The following is an 18,122-nucleotide window of genomic DNA, read 5'->3' on the forward strand; positions in this document are numbered from 1 at the left end:
TGGCCAGAATGCCTGTTGGAGACTATGGGGGAGATTTACTAAATCTGGTGCACTTGGATTCTGGTGCAGCTGTGCATGGTAGCCATACAAGCTTCAATTAGTGGTCAGCAATCATTCATCCTCAGTATATGACATAGGTAACAAAGGGACTGGTTTCTAGGATGCAGCACACTAAATGTAAAGAAGCTCACCACCAGCCAGGAGCCCAGAGAAAGCTTACATAGTGTAGTATTTATTTAAAATATTTAAAATCCATATAGTACTGCAGCACAGTAAAAACAAAAACAAGTGAACCTACAATGGTGGAGGGGCCTATGTGCTGACATCATGCCGCCATACAGTTGAGTATGAGGTGCTACAATGCATAGACCACCCAAATCCAATCTCACTATGTCTGAACGTGATGCAATTAAATCTCTGAATTCATTTCAATCCATTGTGATTGGCCCTGCCGACAAGGGGGGCTCTATTGTCATCCTAAATTTATCCGATTATCGACAGGAATTACTCACACAACTCCAGGACAGACACACGTACTCTGTACTTCCAAATGATCCGACTAGACGTTTCAAACGTATAGTTGGTGACAAACTCCATAAAGGTTTTTTTCATAGCTGGATCACTAAGAATGAAATAGGGTTTCTCACCGCCAACTTTCCTCTGTGCCCCATTATTTATACTCTACCAAAAATACATTAAGACCCAGCTTATCCACCTGGATGTCCTATTCCTTCTAGGGGGTCAGTGTTACAACCTCTGGCAATTTTTGTTGACTTTTTTCTGCAACCACTAGTACAAAAGATTTCTTCATACCTGAGGGATTCCTCAATAGTTATTGACTCTTTAACTGGGACTGATCCCCCCAGACTGTGTACTTGCCAATTTGGATGTCAAAAGCCTGTACACAGTTATTCCACATGAAGACGGCATTGAGGCAGAACAGCAAGCATTAAACCATTCTGGTTTGTAAAGACCACCCACCAGCTTTCTCCTTGAACTATTAAGGCTCACGTTGACACTGAATTACTTCACATTTGAAGATACCTTTTTTTTACAATTCGCTGGGACAGCTATGGGTTCAAATGTGGCACCTTCTTTTGCAAATATTTTTATGTACTACTTTGAACAGGATCTTCTATTACCTTCACTGTCCGCTTATACTCTATGTTTCCGGCGCTATATTGATGACCTGCTCCTCTTGTGGACTGGCACTAGAGAAGACTTGATACAGAGAATCAATGCAATCAATGGGTTGCCTAATCCTGTGAAACTGACTCTAACACATTCTACCTCTGATATTAATTTCCTGGATTTAAACATCTATACAGTTACCTCACATGACCAAACCACTCTGGGGACCCGTCTGTATCGTAAATCAACAGATAAGAATACCCTCCTCCATGCACAGAGTGCACATCCTCAACCTTTGATAAGGGGAATTCCGTTTGCATGAATGCTGAGAGCTGTTAAGAGTAACTCCAAACCTGACACTGCAGCAATACAATTAGATGACATGGTCTAGAGCTTTACAGAACGTGGATACTCCAGGGAGGCACTCGAAGTATAAATAGTGGTCTCCTGCTGCAGTAACTGATACTAACAAACTGAGGGACAAGAACATTCACAACCGAGTATTTTTTCCCACTTAATACTCAAGTGACAACAGGCTGGTCAAAGATGCTTTGACTGCCCATTGGCCCATTGCTTCTAGTGATGCCAATTTATTGTTAGCTAGGTCACCACTCACAGATTATGAGCTATTGCAGGGGGAGAAATCTCAAGGACTTGCTGGTCCGAACCGAAATGCCACCTGCTGGCTACCACCAGCCAAATTGGGCTGCTATCGCTGTCCTGACTGCAGCACATGCAAACATATGCTCATTGAGCAATACTTTCTACACCCCCAGTCTGGCAAACAGATTTTTATCAAACATAGACTTACATGCACTTCAGAATATGTGATCTACCTGCTTTGCAACGTGGAAAAAAACTTACTTCCTTTAGAGACTGCTTTAATAACCATCAATCAGCTATATGACAGGCCTTGTCTTCAAGATCCGCCATGCAACCAATTGCACGTCATTTCCTTGAAATGAATCATCCACTACCCCCCCTCAAATGCATGGTGATTGACCATGTTCCTTTACTGACCAAAGGTGGAGATCGCCATCGCCTGTTACTGCATTCTGAATGCCACTCTATTTATGACCTACAAACTGTGGTGCCAAAAGACCTCAATGAACCATTGAGTTACAATTGCTTCCTGTGATCTAACCCACTATAATATGATTCTGCACCATATGATTGATTGACTGCCCTTTGATTTACAGCTTTTTTGGGATATGACTGGCAGTAGTGATTTCATGGTGTGTGTGGCTGTCTCATTGGGAGTGTTTATTGGCCCTGGGGTCCCACACACTTTTTATCCAGACTGATCTTGATCCCCACTTAGATGGTTCCCCACCTTTGCCAGTGGATCTTCCTTTCCCATCATTTACAGTCTTTACAATGTTCTGTTTCTTTGTTTTTTACAGTAATCCTTTGGAGATGATTGGTGGCAATTATTGCACTATTTATGGTGAGTCCTTCAGATGCTGATTCCTCTGTTGCCCCAGTGCAATCTGCCTGAGCTTGATCTGATATATTCATTTGTTTGTATTGTGGGATTAGAAACATAGACATTTTGTTCTTTGACACTGCCCTCCTTAAATGAGAGTATATGTACTGTTATTTGACTGTGATTACACTCTTAACCATTTCTGGACTGGAAGGATTTTCCCCCTTAATGACCAGGCCATATTTTGCGATTCGGCACTGCGTTATTTTAACAGACAATTGTGCGGTCGTGCGATGCTGTATCTAAATAAAATTGATGTCCCTTTTTTCCCCACAAATAGAGCTTACTTTTGGTGGTATTTGATCACCTGTGCGATTTTTATTTTTTGCATTATAAACAAAAAAAAGAGCGACAATTCTGAAAAAAAACAAAAAACAATATTTTTCACAGTCTGCTATATAACATTCCCCAAAAAAATTTAAAAATCAAAATTTTTTAACTTTTGAGCCCAATTTTTTTCTGCCACATATTTGTGGTAAAAAATCCCGCAATAAGCGTATTTTGATTGGTTTGCACAAAAGTTATGGCGTCTACTAACTACGGGAAAGATTTATGTCATTTTTATATATTTATTTATTATTATTTTTACTAGTAATGGCGGCGATCTGCAATTTTTTTGCAGGACTGTGACATTTCGACGGACAGATCGGACCCCTGACTGACATTTTTGAAACTTTTGGGGGGACCAGTGGTATTACTACAGTAATCAGTGCTAAAAATATGGCAGGGAAGGGGTTAACACTGTGGGTGATCAGGGGGGTTAAATATGTACCTAGGGGGCGTGTTTCTAACTGTGGGGAGGCGTGGCTTGTGAAATGATCACAGAGACCTGTGATCCAATATAGAAGGATCACAGGCGCTCTGTGATCATTCCAGGGAGAAGAACGATCAGCTGTGTTTACAACAGCTGACTGTTGTTCTCTCTCAGCTGGGAACGATCGCACGTGTCCTCCCCCCGCCACCCTTCCGCTGTGTGCTTGGCCGATGCCGGCACGAAAATTTCCAGATTTGTGAGAAAATATAAAAAAAGAGAACAAAAACCAGGCAGCAGAGACAAAAACAAGGACAAAACTGCATGACATAATATCATGTTACCTATGGCCGTTCATGCTCTCTGCGCTTTAACCACTTTACCACCGGAGGATTTTGCTGTCTTCCGTCCAGGCCACTTTTTGCGATTCGGCGCTGTGCGACTTCAACTGACAATTGCGCGGTTGTGCGACTCCGTACCCAAACGAAATTTACGTCCTTTTTTTCCCACAAACAGAGCTTTCTTTTGGTGGTATTTGATCACCTGTGCGATTTTTACTTTTTGCGCTATAAACAAAAAAAGAGCGTTTATTTTGAAAAAATAACAATATTTTTAACATTTTTTTATATGAAATTCCCCCCAAAAAAGATGTAAAAACCAATTTTTTAAAAAATTTTTGGCCAATTTGTTTTATGCTACATATGTTTGGTAAAAAAAATCGCAATAAGCGTATTTTGATTGGTTTGCGCAAAAGTTATTGCGTTTACTAACAAAGGGAAAGATTTCTGTCATTTTTGGTGTTTTTTTTTAACGCGTAATGGCGGCGATCTGCGATTTCTTTTGCGGGACTGCGACATTGCGGCGGACAGACCGGACCCCTGACTGACATTTTTGACACTTTTGGGGGTACCAGTGACATTACTGCAGTAATCAGTGCTATAAATATGCACTGTTACTGTAAAAATGACACTGGCAGGGAAGGGGTTAATTTTATTGGAGAGGGAGGGGTTAATGTATGCCTGGTGCTTACTGACGTGTAGGGGGGGAGGTGACTGTGTGAGTCATGGACAGATCGGATGTCCAGCTATGCTGAACAGTCTGATCTGTCACTCCCTGTCACTATGGAGATCCGCCCGCTGTGTTTACACACAGCGGGCGGATCTCCAGACTCGATCCCCGACGATCGGGTAAGAGCAGCGGCGATCGCCGCTGCTCCTCCCCTGGCCCGACTCCCGCTGTGAATGAAAACAGCGGGAGCGAGCCTCCGGCGGCGCGCAAGCGCCGCCCAGAAGGGGGAGTGTCCAATCACGTTAATACTACGTGGCTGGACGATAACGAACCACTCTGCCGCAGTAGTATTACTGTGAGCGGTTGTAGAGTGGTTAAACAGACCTCTGAGACTATCACAGTGCAGGTGCATTTAAATGGAGACTTGATTACACACAGGTGGATTCTATTTATCATCATTAGTCATTTAGGTCAACATTGGATCATTCAGAGATCCTCACTGAACTTCTGGAGAGAGTTTGCTGCACTAAAAGTAAAGGGGCTGAATAATTTTGCACGCCCAATTTTTCAGTTTTTTATTTGTTAAAAAAGTTTGAAATATCCAATAAATTTCGTTCCACTTCATGATTGTGTCCCACTTGTTGTTGATTCTTCACAAAAAATTACAGTTTTATATCTTTATGTTTGAAGCCTGAAATGAGGCAAAAGGTCGAAAAGTTCAAGGGGGCGAATACTTTCGCAAGGCACTGTATATATATATATATATATATATATATATATATATATATGACGGTGACTTTTGAATTTGCTGAACTAACATCCCCAAGTATTTTTCTAGGCTGCAGTAGAAGTGCACATTGCATTTTACTGATCCCTTTATTTGTAACCAACTTTCTTCCTGTCTAGAAGCAAAATTGAACATTTGTAGACCTGTTCTTTCCACCTTCATCATATCAGTGATCGAGTACTCAAGCCGGAGGTGATAAGTGACTCATTACTGTAATCCATCATCATACCAAGTACTTTTTGTAATGAGGTTTGAGAGCCATGCATCATATGGAACCAGCCCCACCAATTACAATGCCTTTCTGAACAGAAAGTGACACACTCTATAAAAAATTAGGCCTCTAAATTAAATTCAATAAAAATTATGAAAAAAATCCAAAAATGCTTGGCATGCAGAAAATGATTCCCTGTTGTGCAAGGTAAATAAAAACCCATCCATCAGTCTGACAACAGTTTGCAAGGCTAACTGTTTTTTTTTTTTTGTATGTCTGAATACCTAAATTTTGATACACACAGACACTTTGATACTGGCAGAAATAAACATTTAAAGTATAAATAAAAGCAAAACTTATTTTTTATTTTTAGTTTTGAAAAGTGGAGATGGATTAGACCATCTACTGTATTAGGCTTTTTTTGCTGTCTGTGTCCCCATTAGGGAGATTCATCCTCTCTATTTGTCCTGTTTACCATTGTCATCAAAACTTTAAGTAAAAGAAAACCCCCAAATGTCGGCTTGTTCCCAGAAAAGTAATAGAGGGGAAAATCTTTTGACTGGGACATTAGAGCTGGTGACCTGGGGGGGGGGGGGGGGGGGCCCAAGGGACTCCTTTAATTCCCAGGGATTTCCTGTCACTTCCTGTTTTGGCTATGGGACAGGAAGTGAAGGTAAATCTCCACAATGGGACACAGATGGCAAAAAAATAAAATGAATAAAATACAAATATTCTGAATGGGGTTATAGCCCCCCCCCCTTACTCTACCCAAAATGAAAAGAAAAAGTTTTACCTTTTAGTTCTATTTTAAGCTCGCACGTCAAAGCACTATAATCAACATACATTTGTATTACTGGGTTACATTGTACTTGTCTTATTTATGGTCTTTCACATTTAAGAGATGCTCAAATAGATGGTTTGAATTAAGAAAATCTTATCATGTTTATAAGGAATTTTGTATGACTTGTTTCGTATGGACTTGTATAAGGAAGTGGCCTAGCTTCACAAAAATATTGGAAAGAAAAAAATATGCAGAAAATATTGATTGCGTGTATACTCAAAAAGGATAACGCTAAAAAAGTAACTCTACTTTTGTTAAGGAAAAAAAACATTCCCTTCTGGATGATCTATGCATATTGAAGGATTTCAACAAACTTTGTTGCAGATTCCTACCTTTTGTTATACTGGAAAATAGCTGTTTGTTTGTCTTCTTGCATGCGCAAAGTGGATGCATATGGGGTAATTTTATCATTATCAATCAGCTGCTGCACTTGCAGGGTTCTAATGAGAAAAGGGGCAGGATCTGAATCCCTTTAGATGTGATTTCCCTTTGGGAATATCTCACCAAAAATGAAAATGTTGCAGAGGATGCTCAAAACCTGACTTGCATTTCAGTGCAGACTTCTTACAAAATCAGTAAGCCAAACAAACAAGAAGGAAATTACATTTTTTTTTTGGGGGGGCTTTTCATACACCAACAGTGTACAGAACGCCTACAGTTTGCCATATTGCATTGCATTTTACAGACAATCAGAGTGCTGCATACTGAAAAGGAAAGATCATTTTTTAATGACATTCAAATACAATATGACTTGTGTAGTAATTATATACGCTATAATATATATATTTTTTTTTATTTGCAATTTTTAACCACTTGCCGTCTGCTCACGTGATTCGTTATTGTCTAGCGACGTAGTACTACGTCGCTGGACTCCTCCCCCTGTAGGCGGCGCGCTCCCGCTGTTTTCAGTCACAGGGGGAGTCGGGCCAGGGGAGGAGCAGCGGCGATCGCCGCTGCTCTTCCCCGATCGCCGGGGAATCTAGTTTGGAGATCCGCCCGCCTGTGTAAACAGAGCGGGCGGTTCTCCTAAGTGACAGGGAGTGACAGATTGCAGTGTTCAGCATAGCTGAACATGCGATCTGTCCCTGTGTCACTCAGTCACCTCCCCCCACACACGTCAGTAAGCACTAGGCATACATTAACCCCTCCCTCTCCAATAAAATTAATCCCTTCCCTGCCAGTGTCATTTTTACAGTAACAGTGCATATATATAGCACTGATTACTGAAGTAATGTCACTGGTACCCCCAAAAGTGTCAAAAATGTCAGTCAAGGGTCCGATCTGTCCGCCGCAATGTCGCAGTCCCGCAAAAAAAATCGCAGATCGCCGCCATTACTCGTTAAAAAAAAACACCAAAAATGACAAAAATCTTTCCCTTAGTTAGTAAACGCAATAACTTTTGCGCAAACCAATCAAAATACTCTTATTGTGATTTTTTTTACCAAACATAGGTAGCAGAAAACAAATTGGCCAAAAATTTAAAAAAAACGGAAAATTCCTATCATACTTACCGTAATTTTCCTTTCCTGATAGTCTCCATGGCAGCCTACGTGTGGGTTAACCCCGCCTCCACTCCAAGGGTATAGGACCCCCCTCCCATAAATTTCAGCTCTCAGGTACAGCAGGTGTTCCATATCTTAGCCGAATCCAAGACGAGAGGGTGGGTACTCCGGCTGCCATGGAGACTATCAGGAAAGGAAAATTACGGTAAGTATGATAGGAATTTTCCGTTTTCCTGTCTGTCTCCATGGCAGCCTACGTGTGGGAAATAACTAGCTCACTCCACACGGGTGGGAATGCTTTAGCAAAGAAAATTTTAATTCATGCTATTTGCAGACAAAACAGTCAAACCAAAATTAACTGAGGACAGAGAAGCAGGCTCTACACAATAGTGGGTCATAAAAGTATTGACTGATGACCACGAAGCCGCTCTGCAAATCACATCTGGAGCCACGTGCCGCGAAGCCGCCCAGGAAGTAGAGATACTCCTTGTAGAGTGCGCCGTCACCGCCTCCGGAGGAGCCAGCCCCTCAGCTCTATAGGCCTGTTGGATAGCTGCCACTATCCATGAAGCGATAGTCCTAGATGAAGCAGGTTTACCTCTGTTCTTTCCCCAGAACAGGACAAAGAGGTTGTCAGACTGCCTGAATGGTGCAGTTGCTTGAAGATAGGCTTTTAAGGATTCTCCTACATCCAACGGATGAGGATTGGACTCATTAGATGAACGGAAAGTAGGCAGGACAATCTCCTGATTCTGGTGAAACACTGAGGTGACTTTCGGATTTGAATTCAGCCTGGGTATCAGTACTACCCGATCCGGAAAAAAAGTCAAGAATGGTTCTTTACATCCGAGAGAACTTAATTCAGAGACCCTTTTAGCCGAAGTAATGGCTACCAGGAAGACAGTTCGGATGGTCAGGTCCTTGATAGAAGAAGAGGAATCTATGCCCGATTTGGAGAGGGCATTTAGGACAAGAGGTAGATCCCATTTCGGGAACCTAGGTCTTCTCTGAGGATTGAGCCTGATTGCTCCTTTGAAAAATTGTTGAATTAGTGGGTGTTGGGCCCACATGACCCCGGAGAAGGCCGATAAGGCCGAAACTTGAACTCTAAGAGTTGCCACTGAAAGGGGCATATCCAGACCAGCCTGAAGAAAACTTAGTATTTCTTGAATCCCAGGGACTGAGGAAGACATACCTTCAGGATATGCAGACTCCATGAATCTTGCCCAGATTCTACAGTATACTTTATTAGTACTTGGTCGTCTAGCATTCATCAAGGTGGAAATGGCTGTAGATGGGCAGCCGAGCGATTCCAACCTTTCCCTCTCAAGAACCAGACCGTCAACCGGAGAATTGCAGGACAGGGGTGCACTGATGTTCCCTGAAGAAGCAAGTCTGGTCTGAGGGGAAGAGGGACCGGGTCCCGGTAACTCAGTTGTAGGAGTAGCGGAAACCATGGCCTGTTCGGCCAGAAAGGCGCCACCATCACTATCTCCACATCTTCCGCTTGAAGTCTTTGCAGGAATTTGAGAATGATGGGTACTGGAGGAAAGGCGTAAGCCCTGCTGAACTCCCACCTGTCGGTTAGTGCATCTGTCCCGTAAGCTTGAGGACACTTGCCTCTCGTGACATACTTCTCCAACTTGTGGTTGCAAGGGGAGGCGAACAGATCGACTTCGGGAGATACTCCCAACGACAGAATCCATTTGAACGACTCCACATGGAGCGACCATTCGTTGTGGTTCAACTGGACCCTGGACAGAAAATCCGCTTGAACATTCTGTGAACCTGGGATGTAAACTGCCGAGATGTTTACTAGGTGAGTCTGGGCCCAGGACATGATCGGGTCTAATTCTCGTAGCAGAGAGAGACTCCGTGTCCCACCTTGTCTCTTCACATAAGACACTGCCGTGGTGTTGTCCATCCGAATCATTACAGATTTCCCCTCTAGCAGGTGTTGGAAAGATCGAAGACCCTGGTAGGCTGCTCGGAGTTCCAGTATATTGGAGACTGGAGTGTGTCTCTGAAAAGACCATCTCCCCTGTGTCATCTCTGTCAGACAATGAGCCCCCCAACCTGAGTTGCTGGCGTCTGTTGTGATTATAGTCCATGAGACTGGAACCAGAGAATGACAGTTGAGCAGATTCCTGCGTTGCAGCCACCAAAGAAGACTGTATCTCATGCTGGAGGAGATATGAATGTACTGATCTTTCTCTTCTGTGTTCCATTGTTGTAGGAACCCTTTTTGGAAGGGCCTCATATGCCAGAGAGCCCATTTGACCATTGGAGCCGTGGACACCATGGTGCCAATGATTTTGAGGCACTGAGAGGCTTTCAGCCGAGGAGAGGAAAGAGCCGGAAGGATTCTCTCCCTCACTACCGGTATCTTCTCTAATGGGAGAGAGATTGAATTCTCGACGGTGTCGAATTGCGCCCCAAGATAGACTAGGCGCTGAGTGGGCTCCAGCTGACTCTTTTGTAGGTTTAGCAGCCAGCCAAACTCTTTGAGGGTCGATATGACCTGATCTCTGTGTGCCAATAACTGATCCTTTTCTTGAGACAGAAGCAGAAGATCGTCTAAGTAATGATGTAGACGTATACCTTTCAATCTTATGAAGGCTACCACTGCTAGAAGAACTTTGGTGAATACTCTGGGTGAGGTAGACAGGCCGAAGGGTAGGCAAATGAATTGCAGATGCTGATTCCGAACACAGAAGCGAAGATATTTGTGGAAGTCGGTTGTCACAGGTACATGAAAATACGCATCCTTTAAATCTATTGAGGCGAGCCAATCTCCCGGCAGTACTGCCCTTTGAATAGTTGAGAGTGTTTCCATCTTGAATTTTTCGTTCTTTATGAACTTGTTCAGGTATGTGAGATCTATAACAGGTCTCCAGGCCCCGTTCTTCTTCTGGACTAAGAAGAGGGGTGAGTAAACCCCTTGAAATTTTTCTTGTTCCGGAACCGGAGCTACCGCTCCTTGAGCCACCAAAGCGTCTACATAGGCGAGCAAGACTTCTCTTCTCTCTTCTAGACAGGGTAAATGAGTTGAGATGAATCTTGGAACTGGATCTGCCAGAAATGACCATTTGTGGCCTGTAGAGACCGTCCTGACGGTCCAAAAGTCCGTGATTGAGGCCGCCCAGACATGCTGAAAATGGAGAAGACGTGCCCCCACCTGACATGCCTGGACGGGCCCAATCTCAAAAAGATTTAGTGGAATCTTGTCCAGCAGGCGCTGGATTTTTTGATGACCTCCGAGTAGAGGATTGACCACCTCTCCAGTTTCTTCGGAAATCTCTATTAGGCTTGTAAGAGCGTGCATCTCTTGATCTCTCCGTGTATTGCCTCCTAGGTTGAGGCTTCTTCTGACCAAATAGTCGTCTGTCTTGCGGGAGGAAACCTGACTTTCCGCCAGTAGCCTTGGCAATGGCGCTGTCTAGTTTGTTTCCAAAAAGGGAAGTACCCTCAAAAGGGATCTTACACCATGCCTGTTTAGAAGCTGGATCTGCAATCCACGGGCGAAGCCACAAGGCCCTCTTTGCTGTTACTGAGGATAGCATCGATCTGGACAGAAGACGCAGAACATCAATAGATGCTTCTCCTAAAAACACTGAAGCCAGCTTGAGTTCGTGAATAGGGGAACTTTCTACGGCTTCTTCCGAGAGACTTCCAAGTTTGGATTCTATATCGGAAACCCAGACTTCCATGGCTTTAGACATTGTTGCTAATGCCATCACAGGTTTGCAGGCCGCGCCGGCCGTCACAAAGATCCTCTTTAGGTCCAGATCTATCTTCCTATCCAAAGGGTCTTTGAAAGAGACCGCGTCATCTAGTGGCAAAGTGACATGCTTTGCTAATCTTGTAACTGCCGCATCCACAAGAGGAGCAGATTCCAGACGGGCGACATCTTCAGGTTTAAAGGGATATAATTTCCCAAGTTTGGAGGATAAGGAAGACTTACTATCCCCTTTACTCCATTCTTCAGTAATCACCTCTTGTAATTCAGAGAGGGAAGGGAAGTTGATACGCTCCTTACCAAGGTGCTTGAAGAACTTCCGCTGCTTTTTCTGAGGAGACACAGGATCCTCCCATCTGAGAGCTTCTTTAATGGCTCTGATCAGGGGTGAAACTAGGGCGAACTCAAAGCCGCCTACAGCCCCTTCTTCTTCCGAATCACTGTCAGATGACTTTGCAGAAGTAATACTCGGTTGAGAGGGGCCTTGATCTTCCTGCACTTCCCCTGGAGAACTGGATGTGGTGGAACCAAGTGGTGGGACTGTACCCCATTCTTTCAGGGACTGTTGTACTATTCTCTTCACTAGAGATTCCAATCTTTGATCCTTTTGCCCCCTCTCACCGGCTGCATGAGCAAAACATGGCTCACATAGGGACTTGTCCTCCGGGACATGCGCCCCACAACCCCAACAGGCTCTCTGGTGTGTGCGGTGACTCTGGTATCGTGTATGGTGTCTGGGGGAGGAATTAGAGCGTCTCCCTTGCTGCCTACTCCCTGATGGAGATTCACGGCGTTTAGATCTGGAGGATGAACTCCCACGAGGTCTGAAAGGGTCTCTTTCTTGTGGTAAATCAGGCCTGGGAGAGCTGATGGAAAAAAGAGAAAATCGGGGAGACACTGGATTTAGCCATGACCTAGGGACCAGCAAGCCCTCCCCGCCCCCCCCTCTGAAAAATGCCAGCACCCACCTGTTGTGAGAGGGCTGGCCACAGGAGGGCGGTGACGCAGGATCCATACTTCAGGCCAAACAACCAGACTGATAAAGAAAGGTAATACATATCAGACACCATGTCAGTGATACATTGTGAGGTGACAACCCTCCGCCCCCCCCCCCCCTCTGCAGTCAAGTCTCCATTGCACATACCTGTAGCAAGGAATCCAGAGACACTGGGAAGCTGCCGCAACGCCCACAGTACATTCCCAAAGTACAGGGGAATCGTCAGCTGTTTAAATCTCCCGCCGGAATGACGTCAGCGGTGATGCGGCCGCGATCGCTAATGCGCATGTGCGAACCAAGCCTCGACTTCGCTCGCGGCGCACTGCGCATGCGCGGGACCACGAAGCGTCTACCGATTGGACGCTAGAAGCAGAGGAGGAAGAGGAAGGGTTTGTTGGAACGCAGGAAGGGTTTGCTGGAACGCAGGAAGCGTTCCAGCGCCATTGGGCCAAACAAACAAATTGTACAGTGATAGGAAAAGAGACAAACAAAGTGTACATAAATAACAAATACCGCTGCCATGAAGGGAAGCAATGCGAATCTTCAGACCCATGTCAGAGAATGCCAATCAAGCTTCAGTCAACCGCAGAGAGCAGGGGATTTTAAATGTCACTCACCCGCCCGTGGCTGGGCTCTGGACATGCAGACACCATCCAAAGTATCCTAAGGTAAGCTGGACGTAGTAAGACATCAGAAGTGTAGGTCCTTGGAGGAGGACAAAAAATGAACACCTGCTGTACCTGAGAGCTGAAATTTATGGGAGGGGGGTCCTATACCCTTGGAGTGGAGGCGGGGTTAACCCACACGTAGGCTGCCATGGAGACAGACAGGAAATTTAGATTTTTACATTTTTTGGGGGGGGGGGGGGATTTCATTTAAAAAAATGTTAAAAATATTGTTATTTTTTCAAAATATATGCTCTTTTTTTGTTTATAGCGCAAAAAGTAAAAATCGCACAGGTAATCAAATACCACCAAAAGAAAGCTCTGTTTGTGGGAAAAAAAGGACGCAAATTTTGTTTGGGTACAGCGTCGCACAACCGCGCAATTGTCAGTTAAAGTCACACAGCGCCGAATCGCAAAAAGTGGCCCAGACGTAAGACAGCAAAATCCTCCAGTGGTAAAGTGGTTAAATTACTGTATATAACAAACATGAACATTATATTTTGACTCATTATACAACCAAGAAATCTTGTGGATAGGAAAGTCAGAAAGTTACAAATTTGAGCAACCATTTTTTGCTAGGTCGATATGAAAATGTATGGAAGCTCCAGCTGTGTCTTGCTGCTTGCTTTGTCATATACCTACAGTTGGAGAAATACATTTGTCCTTCTTCTCAGCCCAAAAAGTACTGATACACAAAGCTTTAGCAAATTGTATCTCTGGAAAAAAGACACACATACATAAGGTAATGAAGTGAGAACGTCAGAAAAGAAAAAGTGTTTTTTTTTTTGTTTTTGTTTTTTTTTTAGATCTTGTAGTAGTTGGTTGAATTTCCAAATTTCTTATGACACAATGATTTTTAAAGCACAAACATTCTGTAAAAAAAACACTAACATTAATTTTAATGCACATAAACGCAATATATGACCCATTTTTTGTAAAATATAAAGCAGAAGTTATGTTAATTAAATAGATACCAAACATGTCGAGCCTTAAAATTGTGTACACCCATGAAACATGTGACAAACTTTGGCACCAAAAATTTTCTATAGGCAATGCTTTAAAAGTCTTTATAGGTCATCAGTTTAGAATTACTGGCCATAGACTTATTGCTCTCCCTGCAGTGTGCATGATGATATGTAACATGTGTAGCACAATTGATGTTTTTGTATGTAGGTGCCCCCAACATGAGCATTTTAATACAACTGTATTTACAGTATATATGTACGTGGGGACAGGGCAGGCTCGAGACTGCTTAGGTGTATATATAATTCTTTAAACTTTTTTTTTCATAAAAAGAAAAACTCCACTTTTGTTAAGAAAAAAAGAAAACCCCTCTGGGTGATCAATGTACATTGCAGGGATTTTTAATAAACTTTGTTGCAGATTAATACTTTCTTTTCCGTTCTGAAGAAATATCTGTTTGTTTGTCTATATCGACGTACAAATTGAATCTGAATGGCCCCCAGTCCGCAGGTTTATATGTAGTGAGGACAGACCAGTAAATAGAGGCTACCTAGTGAGTGAAATACAGGATAATGACTACACACAGTCTTACAACCCTGTCAGTGCATTTACCTGCATGGTGCAATGCAGCAGTATTTGGGTTTAGTTCAAATTGGGTTTACCAAACTGTACTGAAGTTCGGATGCCGAATCTGAAACCCATTAAAGTCACAGGTTGCAAAGTTTAGAAATCAGTAATAGCAGTTTTCTAGGCTAACAGGCAAGGGGCTGTTAAACAATTGGCATGGGGGATAGGGTAATGACCTTGGATACATGTACCAACAAATTCCATTCGGGAGCATGTCTAAAGGGCAACATTTAAAAAAATGCTAAAGGTCTTTACAAAGCATACCCAAAGGGTCTGGTTACAGAATTTGGGGGGGCCTTGTATCATTTTTTTGTTAGTTTTTGTGAAAGGTCCCCCTTAAAATTCAAACCAAGCCTGAAGGGCCTGGTATGATTTTTTTTATCCATGACTCCTTTGCTTACATGGCTGGGGATTCCCAACCATGTAAGTGAATGGGGTCAGTGACATGTTCTTGTACTCGCTGGCATCCTTGACAACCGCTGGCAGTGGGAAGCTGTCATGTATAAAAGAGGTAGAAATACCATTATTATACATGATGTTTTGCTCCAAAATTGTAAATGTTCAAGTGTTTCTCTGAACCTTAAGCTCAAACGTAATTATAATGACAGTTGCAATATTAAAACCAACATTTAAAATTACATTATCACATTAACGAATATATTCAGTGTTTGGGTTACATTAATGTTAACAATGGCATTATGCATACCTGTTTATTTTTGAGAATAGACCTTTACCATCATCCTTGCAAGTATTGTTAACCAAATAGCAATTATCCACTATATTTTTCTTCTCAATTAAAATGATTGCTTTACACGTTCTTGTGTGACAATCCATTCACTCATATAAGTCCAAGTAAATTGTAATATGTCAATATGAAAAGTTCAATTAACAATCACTTTTTATTGTTCTAGCTGTACTAAATTCATACAATATGAAATCTTATTTGCTTTTGTGAGATATGTTGCTATACCTTGCCTGATAAAAAAAAAAAAAAAAAAAAAAGCTTGATAGTGTGTGTATGTTACTGTTCTACCAGTGTCCCTTTACAGTGCAGTCTGTAGCAAGAAGATGCCACCTCCCATAACGTAAACTTCATGGTTTATCTGTCAAATCATGTTTGAAGTGATTGCAGACTCATAGGATAATTACTTACCTGCTGTTTGCAATGGGCCCTCTTCCTCCTCTTCTTGGTATCCCCCACCGAAGCTCCTGGCTCCTCTTCTTGGTGTGCTGCCATAGAAAGCTGCTTTTTTTCGGGGAACACCTGTGGGATTGATCCCGAGCTGCACTGCCTAAACACAGACAGTGCGGCTCAGCCCGTCTCCCTTGTCATAGGATTTCACTGACCGCAGCGGGAGCATTGGCGTATCATCCATGTGTGCAGGGTGTTCACTGCACATGGGTCCTGAGGGGGGCAATGTGACCTACACTGCACCCATGGATGATCCCCTGGTTGACAGTCGGGGTGATTGGTGGGGCAGGAGGGACAGTTGCAAGCACCGATCTCCCTGTATAAAAAATGTAAAGGTTGTGCTGCATTGTCCATGACATCCAAATTATATAAAACGGAATAATTGAGACAGATATAAATGTAAACAACGGAATAAGGTGCAGAAAACATGCATTAATATATACAGTATCTCACAAAAGTGAGTACATCCCTCACATTTTTGTAAATATTTTATTATATCTTTTCATGTGACAATACTGAAGAAATGACATTTTGCTACAATGTACAGTAGTGAGTGCACAGCTTGTATAACTAATGTAAATTTTCTTTCCCCTCAAAATAACTCACCACACAGCCATTAATGTCTAAACTGCTGGCAACAAAAGTGAGTACACCCCCAAGTGAAAATGTCCAAGTTTGACCCGATTAGCCATTTTCCCTCCCCGGTGTCATGTGACCCGTTAGTGTTACAAGGTCTCAGGTATGAATAGTGACCATGTGTGTTAAATTTGGTGTTATCGCTCTCACTCTCTCATACTGGGCACTGGAAGTTCAACATGGCACCTCATGGCAAAGAACTCTGAGGCTCTGAAAAAAAAATTTTTGCTCTACATAAAGATTGCCTAGGCTAAAAGAAGATTGCCAAGACCCTGAAACAGAGCTGCAGCACAGTGGCCAAGACCATACAGCGGTTTAACAGGACAGGTTCCACTCAGAACAGGCCTCGCCATGGTCGACCAAAGATGTTGAGTGCACGTGCTCAGCATCATATCCAGAGGTTGTCTTTGGGAAATAGACATATGAGTGCTGCCAGCGTTGCTGCAGAGGTTGAAGGGGTTAGGAGTCAGCCTGTCAGTGTTCCGACCATACAGCGCACATTGAATCATATTGGTCTGCATGGTCCTCCCAGAAGGAAGCCTCTTCTAAAGATGATGCACAAAAAAGCCATCAAAAGTTTGCTGAAGACAAGCAGACTAAGGACATGGATTACTGGACCATATCTTGTGATCTGATGAGACCAAGATAAACATATTTTGTTCAGATGGTGTCAAGCGTGTGTGGCGGCAACCAGGTGAGGAGTACAAAGTCTTGCCTAAGGTCAAGCATGGTGGTGGGAGTTTCATGGTCTGTGGCTGCATGAGTGCTGCTGGCACTGGGCCCTGAGGAGCTACAGTTCATTAAGGGAACCATGAATGGCAACATCATGTACTGTGACATACTGGAGCAGAGCGTGATACCCTTTCTTCGGAGACTGGACCGCAGGGCAGTATTCCAACATGATAACGAACCCAAACATACCTCCAAGACGACCACTGCCTTGCTAAAGATGCTGAGGGTAAGGGTGATGGATTGGCCAAACATGTCTCTAGACCTAAAAGCATCTGTGGGGCATCATCAAATGGAAGGTGGAAGAGCGCAAGGTCTCTAACATCCACCAGCTCCGTGATGTCGACATGGAGGAGTGGAAGAGGACTCCAGTGGCAACCTGTGAAGCTCTGGTGAACTCCTTGCTCAAGAGGGTTAAGGCAGTGCAGGAAAACAATGGTGGCCACACAAAATATTGACACTTTGGGCCCAATTGAACATTTCCACTTAGGGGTGTACTCACTTTTGTTGCCAGCGGTTTAGACATTAATGGCTATGTGTTGAGTTATTTTAAGAGGACAGCAAATTTACACTGTTATACAAGCTGTAAACTCACTACTTTACATTGTAGCAAAGTGTCATTTCTTTAGTGCCGTCACATGAAAAGATATAATAAAATATTTACAAAAATGTGCGCGGTGTACTCACTTTTGTGAGATACTGTATGTAACATTTGGTATGTGAAAACTCAGTGAAAACCACTAAAACAATGTATAACGATGCAATGAACAAACGAATAAGGCTTCTTTCACACGGCCGCCCAGTTTTTTTCCTCCGCTGCGGCACTTTTTTTTTTTTTCACGGACACGGATGACACT

This window comes from Pelophylax lessonae, assembly GCF_965119305.1.
Source record: "Pelophylax lessonae genome assembly, chromosome: 1".
NCBI lineage: Eukaryota > Metazoa > Chordata > Amphibia > Anura > Ranidae > Pelophylax > Pelophylax lessonae.